Source organism: Lepisosteus platostomus, chromosome 23 (genome assembly GCF_059453375.1).
Source record: "Lepisosteus platostomus isolate fLepPlt1 chromosome 23, fLepPlt1.hap1, whole genome shotgun sequence".
In the NCBI taxonomy this organism is placed as follows: domain Eukaryota; kingdom Metazoa; phylum Chordata; class Actinopteri; order Semionotiformes; family Lepisosteidae; genus Lepisosteus; species Lepisosteus platostomus.
The window spans coordinates 231,516-253,644 of record NC_142633.1 but is presented as its reverse complement, the minus strand read 5'-3'; the positions used below and the strand labels follow the sequence as shown (position 1 = coordinate 253,644).

Here is a 22,129-nt window from a genome sequence, read left to right as displayed (position 1 = left end):
AGAGGAAGTCAGGAAATCACCTGTAGTCCTTGCACTGGCTTCCGGTCTAATTCTGTGTAGACTTTAAAATCCTCATACTCACCTATAAGGCTCTGCATGGCTTGGCACCTCACTACCTGTCTGAACTTTTTTGTCGCCCTACTCCCCACCTCACAACCTTCGCTCTTCTAATTCTGCTCTCCTAACTGTCCCCCAAGCCCGTCTACATTGTACGGGTGACAGGGCCTTCTCCTGTTATGCCCCCAATTTCTGGAACTCTCTCCCCAGGATATCAGAGAGTCACCTTCTCTAAACTCCTTCAAATCCAGACTCAAAACCCTCTTCTTCAGAAAAGCCTTCACTTAACTGGTTCCATTCTTCACCCCTCTGCTTTTCTTAGTACCACCATCCACGGTCTCCTCTTTATATTGTAATTGTGTTTTATCTTGTGTATTCTTCTTATTTATTGTTGTTGTCATCCTGTAAAGCGCTTTGAGAAGCCACCTTTAAAGGTGCTATATAAAATAAAGTTTATATTATGAGAGAGAAAGCATCTCAGAAAAAGGAGCTGCAGTCCCTTCCACTCGTCATAACACCACTAGATCCGATGACAAGAGCTAAAGTCACCCAGCATTCTCTGAGCAATTAATGAGAGGAACAGACACACCACAGAGAGCAGTGTAGCAGAGTGGTCTAAGGTGCTGGATTAAGGCTTCGGTGTCTTTGGAGTGTGAGTTTGAATCCCACTGCTGCCAGGTGCTTCTGTAAAGACCTGGTTTCTACTGACTTGAAATACAATCCGTGCAAGTGCTTTTTGAGAGTCTCTGGACAAACTTAGCAGTGTTTAAATAAGAGTTCAAAAGAGATTGTGGGATTTACTTCATGCATTCAAAAAGCATACCTCACACAGCAGATTTAAATGGGGAACGGTTCTTCTTCTGTTGTTCCTGTGGTTACAATTACAAAGTTGACTGTGCTTTCACTTTCTGTTACAGTAGTCATTATTCATGGGTGGGCTTAATCAATTGGCTCAGAAAGGAAACCTCTGCTTTTGGGATCCGGTAAAATCATCTGTAGTGTTTTTTTTCTGTGCGTATGGCCGTCTTTAAAGCTTGTAAAAATGGCAGCAATATTAATTATTTATCCTCTTTAAAAGAATAAGGATGGGCTGGTTTGAGCTCAATTTGTCACCCTTTCAGTTAGCAGCCAAATGCGCAAACTAATCAAGCTGCAGAGACTCTGTCACTTCCCCCCTCCATTTGCAGGGTTAAGGTTAAAGAAAACCATTGCTGGCATTTTCTTGTATTTCAGTACTTCTTCTGCACTGATAAGCAAGATTTGTCTGTCATCTTTTGCAGGATGTATCAATTCAAGAAAAACAAGTTGTCCCAGAAAGGAAATGAACACTTGCATTAAACTAAATTAAACTGTATGTGATTGTCCATTGTGATACATTCTGTACAGCAAAACAGGAAGTGAGGCTCAACTGGGAATCGGACCCAGGATTTCTGTTTACTACAGACGCTTTAACCAACTAAACCACGGCGCCAGCCAAGCATTGCATCTTTACAACCACTTGGACACACTGAGACCTCTGCATTCAGCTTGCACTGAGCCTGCTCCCTGAACAAAAGAAAAGATGAGAAATTCTTTTATCTGGCGTTTTCTTATGTCCGAGGACCTCAAACTACTTTCCGTGAACAAGATGACATCCTCTACACCGCCCTTTAAGCACAAGGCTTGGTGGCTTGACTTCTCCAAAGGAAAATGACCTTCCAGAACAGGGAAAGATGATCATCCTGAGCGCGCCAACTCATGTCCGGAGAAGGTTAAGGTGAGGGACTGCTAATCCATTGTGCTCTGCATATGTGGGTTAGAATCCCATCCTTGTCAAGCTCTGGGTTTAATATTTGTGCTTTTCTAAGGTGTGATTTCCTTCTTTTCCTCTTTTCATTCATTGGCTGAATACGGTATAGTAGGCTGACTGCAGTAGCTGGCAGACAATAGTCTCTTTATATTTTGGTTAAAATCTATTTTTTGTATTACTCTCAATTGATATTAATAGTAGTCCTGCTGTACAACTTTGGGACATGGTGCATCTTAATTTTCTTGTAAATTTCAGTTTGGAAAATGTTTGCTCACCAGAAGCTACAGAAAACGGTTTACATAATGCGTAATGCAATAACAACCTTTTGGGTTGAAAAAAAATATTTCTTGCTATGAGTCCGAACCCTGTTACAGGAGGCGTTTAGGACTTTTTTAGCTCAGATAAAGCTGTCAATTCATCTTCCATTTCTACTCCATCAATATTTGCAATGTTATCTTTACCTAGGCTAAATGAGAGCTAATTTAAAAATAAATGCTGTTCAAAATATTGCAACATTGTTGTATTTTTAAGTTTTTTAGCTGAGGATGCAAGGGGAAGTATTATAACTTGCGAAACATCCAAGACAACTGTAAAAGAGGCTCATATTTTAATAAAATTTTAGATCAAAAGAAAACCGCAATCTGTATGATATTATCATCAATATCCTTTGATTTTGACGTTCAGTTGAAAGATTTGAAGAAACTCTTAAAGAAGCAACAGGAGTAGCAAAGAGTTTTGATTTGAACCGATGTTTGCACTCAATAATCCATCCTCGAAAGAAGCAAAGACAGGTATGTTTTGATTCTCACAATGATCCTCTTCTCAGTCCAAAAGAAAAGTTTAATATGATCCCATTAGAAAAAGAGTCAATCTCTGACGTCTCCATTCTGGATTTATTTTTAAACACAATACTGTATCTTTCCTTACTTGTGTCACTTCCCTAGTGTGTGAATTTCAGTTTGACTCATAAACCCTTTGTCTGTTTTAAAGAGATGTTATTTTAAAACAGACAAAATGAAAGACATAGTAATTAGATACATGTAGAAAACGTGTATCTAATTGAGAAAATTGGGACTGGGACGATATTTTACTAGTAGCGGCACTGACCTCACAGTGGTGCAGTTGAGGAATGTGATACCATGGCCAGTGGTACAATAAACGCGTCTGACTATCGATCAGAAGATTGACTCTTGCCTGGCTTGTGATGCTTTTAAACCACGCTACTCATCACCGTCACCATAGTGTGTGCAGTCCTACACACCCTTGCTATCAACTGAATGAGTCTCTTGATCCATCTGTAATTCTCTCTCATATTCTGCCTGTTTCAGCACCATTATTATTGAACAACAGCCGCAGATACGAGAAAGGACACTGTTCTGAAGAACTGTCAAATAATCATGTTGAAAAACGTGATACGTTTTTTTTAAATGTAACCTTACATTTGCCCATACAGTACAACTTATTTTTTGTAACCAATAATCCCCAATATTACTGTTGTCTCCTCGAAACACAAGTGTAGAGTCATATCACAAAAAATAATGCAACAAATCTATTCAATTAACACCCAGATGTGACACAACACATTTAAGACTTACACCCTTTTAAATATGTATTTTCTTAATTTCAGTTCTCTTCCCTCCCCTGGATACCTGAAAATTAACTATTGCATTAAATATTTTAGTTAAATATAACAAATATATTCAAGCGAGTGGTGAATAAGTTCATTACTTAATGACTATATTACTTCCACTACATTTAGGGCAGTTCTAATGTGATTGGTTGTTCCACTTAGCTACTGAGTTGCTTAAACCCTGTGAAGAGGTGGTTTAAGTTAGTCTACTACTTCAGTAACATCTAATGGGCAACAGCTGTTACTTTGCAATTGAGAACAGGTTTTGTACAGAGATGCTGACAAATTTCAGCTACCAAGTTAGTTGCAATAACCCCTTGTAGCTAACAATCAGCAGCAACAGAAAAAAACAATCACTTGAGCCTTTTTTTAATTAAAAAAAGGAAAACAGAGTAGTAGTTTATATGATAATTTCAGGTACAATGTGAGAACTAAATTAGTCCCTCAGTAATGCATTGGGGTCATATCAATAGGACAAAAAATAGTTGTAAAACCCGAAAATACAACAAACACAAAACAAGAAGTCTTCGTACTTAGGTACTTAGGTAAATCCTTGTAATTTTGTTTAACAACTACAAAACAAAAAGAACATTAAAAATAATTCTGCAGAACTACAAAAACAGAGTCTATTGCAAGAGCTTTTTCAATTGCAAGAGTATTGCTCTATTGCAAGAGTACTTTTTCAAGTACTCCATGGTGCTCTTCTCATTTAGACCTCCTTCATATATCTCATAAATCTGTGTATAGGTTAGCTGGAGGTCCACAGCTGATGTTAATAGAGACATGATCTCCAGCATATACCTAACAGACATGAAAACAGACTGCAATCCCATTAGATAGGGTGTTAAGGATGACCTATATGTAGCAGGACCTAAACACAACAATTATTTTCACTAGCTCTTTAGCTAGTTGTATCTTTATACAATCCACCCTGTGAGGCTAAAACTCACAACCTTGGTATGACTCCGCTATGCACTGCTGTGCAAGTAACATGCACTGACCACTGAGTAACTGGCCACTGGACCTAGAAACAGACTGACGCTGCACAAACACAGGATGAAACAGGCCGTGGATCCATCTCGACACGGGGGGAAGGGACAGTAAAATAGCAAGGAAAATACAAGAGAAGAAACAAAAAGAAATGTGCTCACTGCAAAGTAGGGAGGAAAAAGGTGGTCGGACACGTAAAACAGACTGACTGTTAATTAGTAGTGAATTTTTGGTGTCAATCAGCACGCTGATTTCTCTTCATGTGCTTTAGATGCACAATTTGTATGTTCATTGAATGATATCAGTTTCTTCAAAAGTCCTATAAATTGACAGTGGAGTGACTGGGGGATTCACACAGAATAAAGTTCGCACACCACCAATATGCCGGCAACACAATTTTTAACCTCCACCCGTCAGACTTAACAGATAGAGATTGGAACGTACTCAAAGGTGTTATATACAGGGTAAGGATTAAGGAGGGGTACTTCAGGTTACGGTGGGTTACAAAAACAAATAACAAATGCTGTTGCACTATTTACAATGGCTCCTCAAGAACTCTCTACACTATTTACACTGCCAGCCCCTCGGCCACTGACCCCTTTGGCGCATGGCTAGGTGGAGGTGTAGCCACTAAAGCGACCGGTGCAGATACTTCAGTATTCTCTGTAAGGCAAATTTTTATTTTCAAATTGCCTCTTTGACATGCAATAGCAGCACCAACGCCATGAGAAACAATGAGAAATGGCTTTTGTCTGGTACTTTGCATGTCCAAGGAGGTCAATGTGCATTCCGTCTACAACAGGGTGTCTGTTACACCCGCACTGAAGCGCAGCACAAGCTCGGTGGCTTGACATCTCACAAGGAAAATATATCGATCAAATAATATTGCAGTAAAGATGCGTTCAAAATGTGACCCTCGTGTACAGTGAAATATTATAATTTTGAGTGTGCCCCCCAGGGGCTGCACTAGGTTTTCTGCTGCCCCCAGCAAACAATTTTTTGTCCACCCCCTCTAAGAATATTTTGTTGCTATTTAACCATGCCTGTGCTTTGCAATCTTTTGCTTCACAATTACAAAACAAAAGAGGAAGATTCCTGCTTTGAGAATTAAATCAATTTCTTACTAGCGTTTTTAAATCAGAATGACAAACATTCTGGGTTAAACTATTAATATACATACTGTAAGAAAGAAAAACACCGGGGTCTTCTGGTGCATACTCCTCCAAAATTAAAAAAAAATCATAAGAACTGAATTTTTATACATTAATGCTTGTGTATTTTTTCAATATTTCAGTAAAACTATTTTTCTGTACTTCTTTGAAGTGATTTTAATAAATATAAATGTCCATGTCCTGATAAATGATTTTGGGACATGGTAAATCTTATTTTTTTATAAGTTTCATAAGTTAAGAAAATATACGCTCACCAGAAGCTGCAGGAACTGGTAATTTTCACGTAATGCTTAATGTGAGTACAAAGTTTGTGGTTTAAAAAATATTTCTTCCCATGAAACCTAACACTTTTACATAAAGTGTTTTAGGGCATTTTTAGCTCAAATGAAGCTGTCAATTCAGCCTACATTTCCACTCCATCAATATCGCTACTGAGCGATGTTGGATACATTCTTCATGTGTCTGTCTCGGAAATTAAAAGACGTTTTTATTTCATGTGTTTGGCTGCAAAACACAGAGATGCTCAGTGTATTTTTCTCAAGGTAATTTAACTAGAAAAGTCCTTAAATATTTTTCTATCTATCATGCTTCCCTGAGCTTACAAGATTACCATTGTTTCAAAATTGCTAAAGACTTCTTTTAATGTAATTGGTTAATTAGGTTCATAGCACGCATTCCTGTATAACGGTTTAGAATTACATAGTAGCCCTTGTGTCCAGCATTCTTCCAATCCAGTTCAAACCAGTTCTGAATGTCCACCTTATAAAATATCGCATCTTCTGCAGGAAAAGTGTGTCGAAAGTTCACAGAGACCCTCTCAACAGTGCTAAATGTAGGTCCTGGCAATACTTGCTGAGATCTTCTTTAGAAAACTGCTTTTTAACATTTACAGTATCATTCAAAAAGTCCAAAGTATCTAATGCATGCAACTGATAAAATCTCTCTTTGATGGACGTTACACGTACATCCAAAATACAATGGATACAATGGAGGTGATCAACTTTAAACCTTTCTTTTGGATTGAGAAGAGGATCATTTTGAGATTTAAAACATATCTGTCTTTTCCTCTTTCAAGGATGAATGGATTATTAAGGTGCAAACACTGGTTCAAAATCAAAATCCTCTCCTATTCCTGTTGTTTTAATTGATAGTTTCTTCAAATCCTTCATCTGAATGTCAATATCGAGGGATATTGACCATAATATCTTACAAATTGTCAATTTTATTAAAATACCAGCCTCTTTTACAGCTGTCTTGGATATTTTGCAAGGTATAATACCTTGTATCCTCAAATAAAATATTTTAAAACTAAAACTGTAACCAATTTACTATGTATTGAACAGCGTTTATCTTTACATTTATATTAAAAGTAAGGTAAATATACCAAAATATTAGAACAGAACTCTACAGACATTCCAATGCTGACAGACATTCCAAACAAATCTGTGTTGTGATTTTAAAACATTTTAGCTGAGGATGCCATGGGTGAATATGTTTTTCTTGGAAGTTGCCGATGTTCGTCATTATTGGATATTCCCAGTGATATTGACTTAGATACTCAATTGTTTACTTGTAGTTTCACATGTGCAAAACACATTTACTCCAAATATCAAGAAGGTTAAGGTTTCGCTGAGATTATGCGACAGAGAGTCACAGACATCATGTTTCTCCATTCACAGTTTTATGGTTAAAGAAAAATAATCTCTGACATTTTTTTTCACATCTGGAAGTTTTTCCTCTACACTGATGAACAAGAATTGTACTTCATCTTTTGTAAATTGAAATTGAATTTCTTGAAAAAGAAAAACTGTATCAGAAAGGAAATGAATACCTACATTAAATTAAATTAAGACATTGTCGCTATTTTGTTTGCTTATTTAAAAAAGCAATGAGACAGTTTTGGTTACTGCATCTTTTACGAGAACTTTCTTTGGCTCATCAGAAACACTTAGGTCAATGCACACAAATATAAATGAACAAAGAAGTGATGTACATCTGAAAAAAAATGGTTCTTTCAATCAAACAACTTGCTACAAAGTTGAACATCCATTCACTTTCTGCTAAATGTACACTGAGTGAGCTTTATCAATTGGCTTGGAAATGTACACTGTGCTTCGGCTCAGGAAAAATCATCAGCAGTGTTGTTTTGTTTTATGTGTGTGACCGTCTTTTAAAGCATGTAAAAATCACGAGATCATTGATTTCTGCAAATAACAAGGGTCCATTTTCAATCTATGATAGGTATTTCTTCAATGTAATAAGGGCTTTTGCAGTAGAACATTGAGAGTTGTTATTCAAAGTATCTGTATTGAATTGCGTGCATGCAGACTGTTCAGAACTGCCTGAATACATCCCCAGAATTCAGTTTTGCAGAACTTTATTGCTTTCAAATTACGTTGGATTGCTGTCTGGAATACTAGGCTACTGCCAGTTTTCAACTTCTCACATTTGTCACGGATGTTGGACAAGACGAACGGTGGAATGACAGGAGAGCAAAAATACCTGGATTAAGCCCACATGGATAAAGGCCAGGTCACCCTTGCTGCTCGTTCAGGAAATAACACCTCTACCATCACTTGGTTTCTCCTTGTTGCCTCTCGGTGGCAGACAAAAGGAATCATCAAGTTCCACTAGAGGAAGACAGGAAAAGAAATGCCGAACCACCGTCTTTTCTTCATGACCTTCCTACATGGACTACTGCAACTCGGAACAGGGGACATTTTCTGCATCCAGGAGAACCGGACAGAAAAGCACATGGAGGTTTACATGGCCTCCAATGCCTGCTACCATGAGGCAATGAAGAAATGCAGAGAAATGGGCAACAAACCTGGCTTCTCTGATTTCAGGGCAGAACCAATGAGGAAGACAAAGCAGTGGACTATCACGGTGCATGTATACAACTCCCATGTACCAACGGAGCTGGTAACAGCCTTCCTAGGGAGATATGTCGACATGGTGTCCCAGCCCCTGGATGTGAGGGATGAATTCGGCATCTGGACTGGCAATCGCCAGAACCGAGTCCTCCTGAGGGAGGACCTAGATGATGTTGACAAATTCCAGCACCCACTGGCTCTTCCACCCCAGACAGCCAGATTTGTGTAAGAAATGAAGAGAAGAGCTATGACACCATAAGGTGTCACAACTGTGAAAAGGACATACACAAGGCTAAAGATTGCCAAGCGGCCAAGAGGTGCGACAGATGTGATGCTGAAGTACATCTGCTCCGTCACTGCAAGGCAAGCAAACCGTCCTTCACAGAGGGGGTAAAAGGCAGCCAGCTGAAACCAGCAGCAACAGAAGAGGAGAAGGGTGAGAAGAAAGAAAGAAGAAATAGGCACGATAGTGCCTAACATGTACACTTCCTATGAGGGTAAGTATCAAAAGAAAGGAATTAAACTTTCACTCAATTCAACATAACAATGAAGTTTACCTTTCTTACCACCAATGTCAGGGGGCTGAGAGACCAAGTGAAAAGACAGGCAGTCTTTCACTCTTTGGCCTCCATGCTGTTCTCAGTATTTTTTTTACAGGAAGTCCACCTGAGGGATGAAAGCAAGAAGCTGACGTTCTCTAGGGAATGGACCATGGGAGAATCATGCTGGAGTGTAGGAGGGGGTGGGAATCCTTTGGAAGCCAAGAAATGAAGAAATGAGTGCCACCTTCTCCGTGGTGCAGGACCAGATCCTGGTCGCAGACATCAACTAGAGAGGGCAGATGTTGAGAGCGATCAATGTCTATGCTGTGAGGGAACCCTCGGAAAGGAAGGAAATGTTCACTGACCTGGCCAGCTGCTGCACCACAAACTCGGCAGAGACTTCAGCATTGACTGGGAGAAGGGGAGCAATGCCAGTTCAGCAGAGTTGGAGTCGCTCCTCAAGCAATTCTTCCTGGTGGATGGCTTCAGATGGTGTTGCCAAAGTTACTTGGGAACAACTTGGAGAAACTTCTGGGGAGTGTGCAGCCGCCTGGAATACATCTTCATGCACACAACCTGCTCCTTGGAGTCCACAGCGGTGTCCCCAGTGTGGTATTCTGAACACGACTGTGTGACAGTGGTGGCTAATGCTAACCTGTCAGCACTCAGTCATGGGTACTGAAAGCTGAACCAGAAGATAACCATGGCTCAGACCTACTGCAGATGGAAAGTGGCCAGGGAGAGGAAGGAAGCTGTGCAGATCCAGAAACAACTGGAGGAGGAATACAGCTCAGCGAACAGGGAGAAGCCTTCAATTCAGCCCAAGCAAGGGACCTGAAGGAGAGGCTCCACAGCCTGTACTCTGGGAAAGCCAAGGCTTTCCTGTTCAAAGCACAAAGGAAATATTATCAAGATAATGAAACCTTTTCTTCCTATTTCTTTAATCAGGTCCAGGGTGCCCAGAAGAAGAGAGTCTTCCACAGCCTGAGACGAGGAGATGGAGAGGAAGTGCTGGACGAGGGTGGCAAACTGGAAGTGGCGACTGCATTCTACAGAAAGCTCTTTTCAGAAAAGCAGATAGAGGTGGAAGCAGGCAATGCTTTTCTGGAGGGGCTCAAAGCAAGAGTGCTGGAGGAGGTGAGGGAGGACTTGAAGGGCCCTGTCACAGTGGAGGAGCTGAAGGCAGTGCTTTGGTCCATGGAGAATGGCAAAGTGCTGGGGCCAGACAGATTCCCCATGGAATTCTACACCTGCTTCTGGGACACCCTGGCGGTGGATCAGGTGGAGGTGGCACAGGAGATCTTCCGCCAGGGGAAACTAAGAGACACCATGAGGGAAGGCATCATCTCCCTGCTCTTCAAGGGGGGGATGTCGCAGACCTCAAGAACATTGCTCTGCATGGATGTCAAGATCCTGGCCAAGATACTGGCCAACAGACTGAGGACTGCCCTGCTCCACATCATCAACAGCGACCAGATGTGTGGGGTGGAAGGGCGATCCATCAGCTGGAACCTTCAGCTCACCAGGGACGACATTACCTGGACTGAGGACTGAAACATGCCCATGATGGTGGTGAGCCTGGACCAGGAGAAAGCCTTCAACAGAGTAAACCACAGCTATCTGTTCAGAGTGCTGGAATGCTTCTGTTTCGGAGAGAGTTTCAGCTGCTGGATAAAGATACTGTACTCTGATGTAGGAAGCAGGATCAATGTAAATGGACACCTGGGGGATTTCCTTTCAGTAAGGAAAGGGTGTACTCTTTTACCTCTTCTTTATGTTCTCTTCACAGAGCCATTAGCGGGGATGGTAAGACAGGACCCTGTCATCGATGGCCTGGCGATACTGGGAGGCGTGGGGGAAACCCTCAAGATCTCCCAGTACGCAGATAACATGATTCTGTTCCTGAGCTCAGACAGGGGACAGCCCTGCAGGTCATGGAGCAATACTCCAGGGCCTCGTGATCAAAGCTCTACCACCGGAAGAACAACCTGAATTTCTTCAGTCCTTGGAAGGACAGGATGACGGCACCGGAGGGTCTCGAGCTCCCTCAAGATATTGGGGATTTCATTCCAGAGCCAGGACAATGAGACCATCAACTGGACTGAGAAGATCGTCAAGGTGAATGTGAAGCTGGGTCTGTGGAAAACGCGGTCGCTGTCACTCACGGGGAAAGTGATGGTGTTGAAAGCACATTCGGTCGGCTTCAGTTAACCTGGTGGTGGTGTACAAGCTGCTGGCCAGACTCATAGGTGTCCTACAAGGGATGGTCTTCAACTTTGTCTGGGGAAGCAGGTACGAGTACACAAGAAACCAGACGTATCAGCTGGTCAAGGAAGGGGGGAGTCATGCTGCATTTCCCCCTGAAATTCGACTGCATCCTATTCTGCGATGCAGTGACTCTGGCTAAGGATCAACTCTGTGGCTGGAAGGTTGCCAGTTCGTATCCCATAGCCTGCAGAGGAATCCTACTCCGTTGGGCCCCTGAGCAAGGCCCTTAATCCCAACTGCTCCAGGGGCGTTGTATAAATGGCTGACCCTACGCTCTGACCCAACCTATTCTCCTTGTCTGTATGTCAGTGTGTCTCATGGAGAACACATTGGGATATGCGAAAAGACAAATTCCTGATACAAGAAATTGTATATGACCAATAAATTGATCTTATCTTATCTTCTGCAACCTCTGTCGAGCCCATATGTCACAAGTACCGGTAATTTGTCAGGCTGTGGTTCTCCTTCTCGATGAGGGACCCATTCCAGTAGACAAACACTGGACCAAAAGCAGAAAAGCGACCAGAAACCTACACCCACGCAGTCAAGTGGAGCCACTGTTACGAGGCCATGAGACAGCTAGAGCTCTGAACCAACTACAGTGCCCTGTACAAGGAGGCGAGGGGGTGTTCAACCCAACAAAAGGCTGTGGGTTCCCAGAAAAGTCTGGAAAGGACACAGCCAATGGAATTAGACAACAAGCTGAAGGACATCAACTGGATGGCTGTGCACAAGAGGCTGGTGACCAGAGAGGTCCTTTACAGACACAATTACCAGGAATCCACATTGCATCCGGGACACGTGCTTCACCAAGGAGACTTAGGAGCACTGTTCTGGAGCTGCCCCTTCGCCAAAGCGGTGCGGGAGCAGAATGGACAACACCATACAACTCCTGGGAGTGAGAACAGTGCTAAGCTACCAGAGTATCCTACTAGGATTAGCACCTACCGGATTGGATAAAGGGACACAGTACTTCTTGCTTTGGCTGCTGGTGTCCCTGATAAATCAAGGACTGTGGAATGCGAGGAACACTCTCATTCATCACAACACAGAGGAGGAGCAAGGGAGCTGGAGGAGAGGATCCTTGTGGACTTCAGAGGGAGGATGAAGCATGATGTCGCCAAATGGGGCTTCTCCATGGCAAGGGAGTGCTGGAAAGGACTTTGAGCCCTGTACAGGAACTAATGGACAAAAGTAAGTGGTAGGGTTTGGAGGGACTCTTTGATTGCGCAAATCTGGCCTCATCATCCACTTGCACTGATATATAATGGATAATTGCTTATGTCAGAAAGTTTTTTTTCATGGTAGTTTTATAATGTGGACAGATTGTGAGACTGTTTAATATTGTGAGATGTTTTTTTTAAGTTTATTTTGATTTTAAAAATCTGTCTCCAGGATTTGAGCTGATTCCACATATTGTGAATGAATGGTGATATTGTTCATTACTGTAGCTAAACATTCATATGAGTTTCATGGCCAGATGGATTGTTTCCTAACGAGTCATTGAAGTGAGACAGCACAATGCCAGCAGGATCATGTCACGCTGAACTCCACAAATTGTGATTGTCCAGTCATGTCAGTTGTCCTGCAGCTACGCAATGTCGGACATTAGGATTTGTTTGTGCAACATCCGAAAACAGTCATTGTGACTTGAATGTGAACTGTAGGTGCCCGCCTCCTTTCATCGGTAGTGTATGAGTTACTTCTGGCATGCTGTTGGTCATTGCTCTGTCTTCTTTTATTTAAGGGGTTGTATTTTTGCTGCTGAAAATGAGCAGCAAGTGTATCAGAATGGAGCATGTATCAGAAGGAGACCTTGTCTATCATGAAATTCTTTAAAACCTAAAGCTTTAAGAAGAATACAAATATGATCGCAATTTCCATAGGAGCCCCATGCTTGGATGGGAACTGTCAGCTTTGTGCAGCGGCAATATCGTAGCCTATGAGGTTTAGCCGAAGTGCAATTATTGCTAATTAAAAACTTTTCCCAATATCTCACATCCACTGATTTGAAATACAATCGGTGAAAGCAAATTTTGACAGTCCAGTGAGACACTGAGCAAGGTGTTCAAAGAGATTTTGTCATTATAAGATCACGGCACAAAGAAGCAAGTTTTTGAACCTTAACATAAATATATAGCTCTTTCAGTGTTATGCAGGGAGCAACATCTGTCGAGATCACCTTTGAGTCAGTGAGAAACGTTGTCTGTCATCAGTTTGATTTAATATTGCTCATAGTGGCATGCTCCTTTTGTTTGTGAAACGATAAGGTTCTGTTTCTTCATGCTGAATCGTCAGCATGAGTGGAGCTTTTAAAATGTCTGTACTTACTGTGCTCCAAAAGAAAAAATTTGTCCAAGTTCAAAAGATTTCATGGGATTTACATTCACAAAGCATAACTCACATGACAGATTGAAATGAGGAATTGATTCTGTTCCTGCGTTTGCTTTTAACCCCAACACCCCTTAACCTTTTACTGACAAAGACCCTTTTAGCCAGTGTCAGCCTGGCAATTCCTCCCCTTAAACATTTTGTTATTTCTCTGCAGCACAACATAGCAGGACCCTGGTTCAGGTCTTAAATTAAAGCAAACCTCCTTGACTTTGAGTGTAAAGAGTCAAATTTCTTGTATTTCTTAATGTGTCCACTCGGCAGAAAAAGAAATGAAAAAAAAAATAGCAGGTGGAATTTTTGTTTTGGTCTTCAAAGGTCAGAATTTTCCATTCTAGGCCTGTCAGGTAGCTGGAAATGATTTGTAGGCTTGTCCTAGGTGTCTACTAGCTTGGATAAAAATCTGTGACAAATTGATCAATTTCAAAAAAATCTACATAATGTTTTGTGAAGACTGGACCTGGAATGAAATTTCTCGCATATAATAAATAAATCATAAAAATATTGAATGCAATAACAATAAAAAAACATTGCAATAGCTATAAAAACCTTAAGACACTGCTAGAGAGCCTTTTTCTGCTGTTAGATATTGAAAAACAAAACTCAGAGTTGCATTCTGGTGTGTAAAAATGAACACTGATAAGAAATGATAAAAAACTGATAAGAAACTGAGTCAATGATTGACAGCTAGAAGGCAAGCAGAATGCAGCCTGAGGCTTCTAGAGGAAGTCTCACCCCCTAGGGGCTCTGAGTGGCTGTAAATACAATGAATGACAGCGTTTTTTACCAATCAGATTGCCTTATTTCTGGCAGTCCTGCTTCTATCTATTCCAAAGTCAATAACGTTCAGTTTCCTCCAGGTCTGGAGGTGGGTTAGTCTAGCCTTTTGTGGATATATACCATGCTTCAGAATAAGGTAAAAACATAGGATATACAGATGCAGCCATTCTAAATGCGCGGGCGATACCGCATTATTTTCCGGTACGCTGTATGCAGTCTACCGCAAGCTACCGGTAAATACCGCGATTTACCGGTAAATACCGCTAGTTACCGTAAATTCTCCTATAATACGACAAGCAAAATAATAGTATCCGAAATTTCCGCAAGGTGGAGCTAATACAGCTCAACCTCTCATGTTTGAGCTGTGGCCATCAGTCTTTAACGAAGATATTACTAATAGTATTAATAATGAATGACCTTGGACAAGCTGTAAGTGTAAACTCAAAGTATTGCCCTGGTCAACATTCTTTTTTTCATTGACCGTCTTTGTAAAAGTAACACCACAGCATTTCGCAATCACGCATTTGTTTCCAATCATGCAAAGTACAGTGATTCACCATGCCTTTCACATACTCAGTCACATAGATTGATTTAGGAACATAAACATATTACCGTATGCAAACTGTACTGTATACAGTATGTATATGTATATTTAATGTCTTAACTGTGCCCGTTTAAGTATTGAATATTCATATCTAATTTTACCACTGAAGGGAAATCTTAGTAGCTGAGCATAAAAAGAATAGGAGCATACTGTAACGCGTGTGAAGGCCATAAACGATATTAATTTTGGAACATAAACATACAGTATATAGCTGGTCTTGGTACTTTAAAGAAAAAAATACACACCAGTATTCCATTTCTCCCTAAACATTTTAAGTTTCTAAGTCTTTAACTAACGTGAAACCGGAGTCAACAAGCATACTTTTAGAATTTGATTAAAAGGGAATATCATATGGAATCGCGTATCTAAAGAATTTAATAACGGTATGATTATATTCGTGTACTGCAACAGGGCTGTGTAAGGCTGTTTCGCCTCCCTGCTCATGTGAGTTGTCTTGTAGCCTACTGGTCTAGGTGCGTGACTAACAACGCACAGGTTGTGTGTTCGAATCCAGCTGGTGCTGGACTTTTCTTTTAACAAACATTTCTTCGAAAAAATAGAATAGCGATATTATGGACAATCAATTGACTTTTATATTTCAAAATATTGCAACATGATCGATATTTGCGATATTTTGAACATATCTTCCCTTCTGACCGGTTCCTGCTTCTATTGTGTGTGTGTGTGTGCAACAGAGTAAATTTTTATAGAGAAATGGAGGCTGGACAGTATGCGTTACAATATAAACATTTATATTGATTTAAATCGTGTTCTGATTTAAATCGCAAACGCGTGTTTAATTCTGTGTTTTTTAATCATAATCAGGCTAATGCATTTCTACATTTTCTGTATGAACCAGCTTAGAGGTTCATACAGAAAGACAGCTTGTGTTTAAATTGAGTGTAAGGTAATTTATGCTTCTAAAGTCATGGTCAGCATTTATTATTGTACTGTGCTGTAAACTTTTTCTGTGCCTAGTCACATTATTTTATAGCGTTTTTATTGCGTTATTAAATCCGGTGGCGCTGTGTGTTAGTTTCCTGACTCCCATGTCACATGGTCTGTGATTGAATCCCATGGAACTATGACTTTATTTTTTAACAAACATTTCTTTGAAAAAATGAAACGTTTCCCTTGGTCAGAGATTAAATAAAACCTCACTCGCACCAAACAAATTTATATTTCTAAATATCACGACATGATCGAATTTAAGTCTTTTTAATAACAATGAATAGTCACCTATGCGTTACAAAATATACATTTATATTGATTTGAATCGCGTTTTGATTTAAATCATAAACGCGTGTTTAAATATATGTGTTTAAAGGCAATATACTGTATAAAAGCGCTGATTCCTATGGAGTGTGTTCCGCCGGGGATTCAAAAAAATTATTTTAAATAGGCTGATAAAGCTTAGACTACTGTAACTGTATTCTAGCCTGTATTACAACAGAACATTGGACAATGCAACCTAAATTGCAAAAATGCACTTGGAATCTGTCCAGGCCCTCCTACAAAAATTATTTAAACTGCGACACTGATCATTCATCTCTAAATAAACTTTATTTTACATAGCGTTTTAAGCGAATAGGTAATTAGATTGCTCATAAACCTAATCGCTTTTTCTACATAAACACAGCGTGATTGCTTTCTGAAAATGATTTTCCTTTATATTTACAGTAGGCCCAGATTTCAACTATAGATCGTATTATTATAAACTTTCTTGGAAAAATGTATTTTATGTAAACCATGTTTGCTATTAATTCATTTAGGGCTAAAATACGTTCATTGTCTTCCAATCGAGTGAGGTTGACATTGGAAGCTTGGCACACCCGGACTGTTAAACCAAGGCATTAGCACGTCAAAGCCCATTGAGGGTATTGAGCCAGTATTGGCTTTAGTATTCCCCCCCCTCTCCCCTCAATTCAATTCAATTCAAGGTGTTTTATTTGCATGACAGATGGGTACAAGCAGTGTTGGGTATGTATATTGTAACGCTTACGGCAGACAGGCACTGTGTAAGAGCCGGCACACCAGAGCAGCGCACCGAGGGAGCGTCTGCATTTATAACTTAGTTTTTAAAATTAGTCAAGCAATATGAAGCATCTCCTTTTACTTTTAAGTCCCTTAAATACATTGAGCACAGCTTTCTCATCACTTAAGATTGCTTTTGATACCATCCTTACACAAAGCAGAAGGGAGATCTTAGTGCCTGAGCATAAAAAGAATAGGAGCATACTGCAACGCGTGTGAAGTCCATAAACGATATTAATTTTGGAACTTAAACATACAGTATATGGCTGGTCTCGGTACTTTAAAGAAAACATACACACCAGTATTCCATTTCTCCCTAAACATTTTAAGCATCGAAGTCTTTAACTAACGCGATACCGGAGTCAACAAGCATACTTTTAGAATTTGATTAAAAGGGAATATAATATGGAATCGCGTATCTCAAGAAATTAATAACGATATAATTATATTCATGTTGCAAAAGAACTGCAACGGACATAAAAACTCCCTTGTTTTAACAGAGCGTTCCATAATTTCTAACTACGAAAATGCCAGGTGAAAGGATTTGTAAACATATTTTGTTAAAGCAAGTCAGTTTTTTCCGCAACACATAAAAGACATTTTTCCAAGAAAGTTTAGCCTTTGTCACTAATGAAACCACTAAACAAAGACATAAATATAGAAATCTTAAGATTTGTTTTATTTAATGTTGGTAGCAGGATGAACTGTCAGGTTGAGCTGAGTGTATATTTTGTTGCAGAGTTGCTGCAAGATGTTAACAGTGAAAAAGGTATTTAGAAATGAATTATTTCAAGATGAAAATTTTCAGAATAATTGCTAATCTAGCAGGATAGAGAAAGCACAGAAAACTGGCAGTTAGATTGATCAGATTAGTATGAAAAGTCATTTAGCAAAGGGAATGAGAAGAGTGACAAACTAGTATACTTTAGATCTTTTTTTCTGAACCAGGGAAAATCTGATCATGTTTCCCTATAACAATAATAAAAAACTTTATTTGATATATCACCATTAAAGGTGGCATCTCAAAGCAATACAGTAGATGTAAAAACAGATAAAAGGACCACAGATTACAAAGTAAATGCATATAAGAAAGACAAGCAGTGTCTGTCTGTCCTGAGATGGACTGGCGCTATGTCCAGGGTGTATTCTGCCTTGTGTCCGTCGCTTACTGGGATAGGCTCCAAATCCTCTGTACTGGATAAAGAGATTAGAAATGGATGGAAGTAAAGGCACTGTGTGGATGGAACTATACACAGTGTTAGAAACCCACTATGAAATGGCAGCATCTCACTGAGAATAAAACATTTTATAGTGCTGGCTTAAGGAAACAGCCTTTCCACCTCTCTTGCACATCAGTATCCATACCTAGTTATTTAAACAAATTGCCTCTAATTATAAACATCTTAATATGCTGGCTCTGTGGATCCGCATCAGGTATGTTTGCCCATTCCTTCAATTCATGTGCATCCAACGCACAGTTCAACGCTAGCAACTACACAAAATCTAAAATATGAGCTCAACTTGCCACTTACAATACCAACAGTACCAGCTAACTTTAGTAAAGACATTTTCATGGTTTTTTTTAACAATAAAATTTACAACATCAGACTTCAGACACAATTAAACAGGCCTCAAAAAAGTCTGGTACAAACATTTTCAGCATGGAATAAACCGTTACTTTAATGGTATAAACCTTAAATGGATTCATAATAAAGCTCAGTATTTTCTCTCTTGGCCTGACTTTTTTAATGTCTGAGTGTTAGAATCCATGTTGTTGCTGGTAAGGGAACGGTAGGTGCTGTGATTGACACAGTCAAAGCCTTGTACAGAGATACAAGACACAAGGCAGAATACACCCTGGACATAGCGCCAGTCCATCACAGGACAGACAGACACAAACACACACACACCAGGGCCAGTTTAAATCTAACCTCAGAACCTTTCTTTTCAGAAGACTTAGTGTCTGTATCTGCTTCATTTTCTAATTTTGGTAGCACCTCTATCTGCTTGTCTTTCTTATATGCATTTACTTTGTAATCTGTGGTCCTTTTATCTGTTTTTACATCTACTGTATTGCTTTGAAATGCCACCTTTAATGGTGATATATCAAATAAAGTTTTTTATTATTGTTATAGGGAAACATGATCAGATTTTCCCTGGTTCAGAAAAAAAAGATCTAAAGTATACTAGTTTGTCACTCTTCTCATTCCCTTTGCTAAATGACTTTTCATACTAATCTGATCAATCTAACTGCCAGTTTTCTGTGCTTTCTCTATCCTGCTAGATTAGCAATTATTCTGAAAATTACCATCTTGAAATAACTCATTTCTAAATACCTTTTTCACTGTTAACATCTTGCAGCAACTCTGCAACAAAATATACACTCAGCTCAACCTGACAGTTCATCCTGCTACCAACATTAAATAAAACAAATCTTAAGATTTCTATATTTATGTCTTTATTTAGTGGTTTCATTAGTGACAAAGGCTAAACTTTCTTGGAAAAATGTCTTTTATGTGTTGCGGAAAAAACTGACTTGCTTTAACAAAATATGTTTACAAATCCTTTCACCTGGCATTTTCGTAGTTAGAAATTATGGAACGCTCTGTTAAAAGCAAGGGAGTTTTTATGTCCGTTGCAGTTCTTTTGCAACATGAATATAATTATATCGTTATTAATTTCTTGAGATACGCGATTCCATATTATATTCCCTTTTAATCAAATTCTAAAAGTATGCTTGTTGACTCCAGTATCGCGTTAGTTAAAGATTTCGATGCTTAAAATGTTTAGGGAGAAATGGAATACTGGTGTGTATGTTTTCTTTAAAGTACCGAGACCAGCCATATACTGTATGTTTAAGTTCCAAAATTAATATCGTTTATGGACTTCACACGCGTTGCAGTATGCTCCTATTCTTTTTATGCTCAGGCACTAAGATCTCCCTTCTGCTTTGTGTAAGGATGGTATCAAAAGCAATCTTAAGTGATGAGAAAGCTGTGCTCCATGTATTTAAGGGACTTAAAAGTAAAAGGAGATGCTTCATATTGCTTGACTAATTTTAAAAACTAAGTTATAAATGCAGACGCTCCCTCGGTGCGCTGCTCTGGTGCGCCGGCTCTTACACAGTGCCTGTCTGCCGTAAGCGTTATAATATACATACCCAACACTGCTTGTACCCATCTGTCATGCAAATAAAACACCTTGAATTGAATTGAATTGAGGGGAGAGGGGGGGAATACTAAAGCCAATACTGGCTCAATACCCTCAATGGGCTTTGACGTGCTAATGCCTTGGTTTAACAGTCCGGGTGTGCCAAGCTTCCAATGTCAACTCGACTCGATTTGAAGACAATGAACGTATTTTAGCCCTAAATGAATTAATAGCAAACATGGTTTACATAAAATACATTTTTCCAAGAAAGTTTATAATAATACGATCTATAGTTGAAATCTGAGCCTACTGTAAATATAAAGGAAAATCATTTTCAGAGAGCAATCACGCTGTGTTTATGTAGAAAAAGCGATTAGGTTTATGAGCAATCTAATTACCTATTCGCTTAAAACGCTATATAAAATAAAGTTTATTTAGAGATGAATGATCAGTGTCGCAGTTTAAATAATTTTTGTAGGAGGGCTTGGACAGATTCCAAGGGCATTTTTGCAATTTACGTTGCATTGTCCAATGTTCTGTTGTAATACAGGCTAGAATACAGTTACAGTAGTCTAAGCTTTATCAGCCTATTTAAAATAATTTTTTTGAATCCCCGGCGGAACACACTCCATAGGAATCAGCGCTTTTATACAGTATATCGCCTTTAAGCACATATATTTAAACACGCGTTTACGATTTAAATCAAAACGCGATTCAAACCAATATAAATGTATATTTTGTAACGCATAGGTGACTATTCATTGTTATTAAAAATACTTAAATTCGATCATGTCGTGATATTTAGAAATATAAATTTGTTTGGTGCGAGTGAGGTTTTATTTAATCTCTGACCAAGGGAAACGTTTCATTTTTTCAAAGAAATGTTTGTTAAAAAATAAAGTCATAGTTCCATGGGATTCAATCACAGACCATGTGACATGGGAGTCAGGAAACTAACACACAGCGCCACCGGATTTAATAACGCAATAAAAACGCTATAAAATAATGTGACTAGGCACAGAAAAAGTTTACAGCACAGTACAATAATAAATGCTGACCATGACTTTAGAAGCATAAATTACCTTACACTCAATTTAAACACAAGCTGTCTTTCTGTATGAACCTCTAAGCTGGTTCATACAGAAAATGTAGAAATGCATTAGCCTGATTATGATTAAAAAACACAGAATTAAACACGCGTTTGCGATTTAAATCAGAACACGATTTAAATCAATATAAATGTTTATATTGTAACGCATACTGTCCAGCCTCCATTTCTCTATAAAAATTTACTCTGTTGCACACACACACACACAATAGAAGCAGGAACCGGTCAGAAGGGAAGATATGTTCAAAATATCGCAAATATCGATCATGTTGCGATATTTTGAAATATAAAAGTCAATTGATTGTCCATAATATCGCTATTCTATTTTTTCGAAGAAATGTTTGTTAAAAGAAAAGTCCAGCACCAGCTGGATTCGAACACACAACCTGTGCGTTGTTAGTCACGCACCTAGACCAGTAGGCTACAAGACAACTCACATGAGCAGGGAGGCGAAACAGCCTTACACAGCCCTGTCGCAGTACACGGATATAATCATACCGTTATTAAATTCTTTAGATACGCGATTCCATATTATATTCCCTTTTAATCAAATTCTAAAAGTATGCTTGTTGACTCCGGTATCACGTTAGTTAAAGACTTCGAAGCTTAAAATGTTTAGGGAGAAATGGAATACTGGTGTGTATTTTTTTCTTTAAAGTACCAAGACCAGCTATATACTGTATGTTTATGTTCCAAAATTAATATCGTTTATGGCCTTCACACGCGTTACAGTATGCTCCT

General features: G+C 39.3%; 1 non-coding gene across 1 annotated transcript; it reads left to right on the top strand.

Moving 5' to 3' along the window:
• The first annotated feature begins 13,234 nt into the window (after positions 1 to 13,234).
• Positions 13,235 to 13,375, top strand: LOC148641870 (U4 spliceosomal RNA). The gene has a single exon (XR_015929685.1). It is a non-coding gene; the product is annotated as a U4 spliceosomal RNA (small nuclear RNA).
• The last annotated feature ends 8,754 nt before the right edge of the window (positions 13,376 to 22,129 follow it).